Genomic DNA, 665 nt, shown 5'->3' with positions numbered 1-665 from the left:
GCTGGCGCTGGCCGCCTCCTTAACTAATATACACCGGAACGCAGTGGGCGTACTGCTGGGTGCAGTTGCATTAGGTAAAGAACTTTACTAGCAGAATCACGCTTGAAATTCAGATGTATATTAACCATGACTTCTGTTCAGGTGTTCTAGTGGGATATCCTTTCGGAGGTTCCGCGTACTTCCTGTGGAGTCCGGCTGCGCCCTTCCAGCTTATATGCTTCGCTTTATTGTTGAATCTCGGTATGTTAAATTAAATATATCAACCAATTGATTTCTTTGTGTAATAAGTGCCTAAAATGTTATATTTTTAGTTTTACAGTATGCGTTTCTGAAAGAAGACAACCAATATCAAGTGAGTATTAAATTAAACTGTACCAGTTCCACGTAGATCATGCAAGTCAGGTTACCTAATGCGTGTGGAGATTACTGTAATCTACTCAGCAGATGTGGTAGAGTGCAGTAGAGGTTTTGACAGTGGTAGAGCCCGCTTAACATGCACGCACTGCGGGGCTCGCCCTTCTCCCACCACGACCATACAGAAGACAGGCATGAAGTGGAAGCAATTCTGCGTAGACTCTGATGTAATATGTAATAAATGATGGCAGCAATCGCTTCGTTTTCGCTTATAAAAAAGGTGCAGGGTGCGCAGGGTGCGCAGGGTGCGG

General features: G+C 44.5%; 1 long non-coding RNA gene across 1 annotated transcript; it reads left to right on the top strand.

Annotated features, from left to right (window-relative positions):
• On the top strand, nucleotides 1–355 carry LOC106106803. The gene is made up of 3 exons (XR_001225828.1): nucleotides 1–74; nucleotides 142–240; nucleotides 312–355. It is a non-coding gene; the product is annotated as an uncharacterized LOC106106803 (long non-coding RNA).
• The last annotated feature ends 310 nt before the right edge of the window (nucleotides 356–665 follow it).

This window comes from Papilio polytes, unplaced genomic scaffold, assembly GCF_000836215.1.
Source record: "Papilio polytes unplaced genomic scaffold, Ppol_1.0 DF822108.1, whole genome shotgun sequence".
In the NCBI taxonomy this organism is placed as follows: domain Eukaryota; kingdom Metazoa; phylum Arthropoda; class Insecta; order Lepidoptera; family Papilionidae; genus Papilio; species Papilio polytes.
The sequence above is the reverse complement of the archived record's forward strand: the minus strand, read 5'-3'. Positions and strand labels throughout refer to the sequence as shown.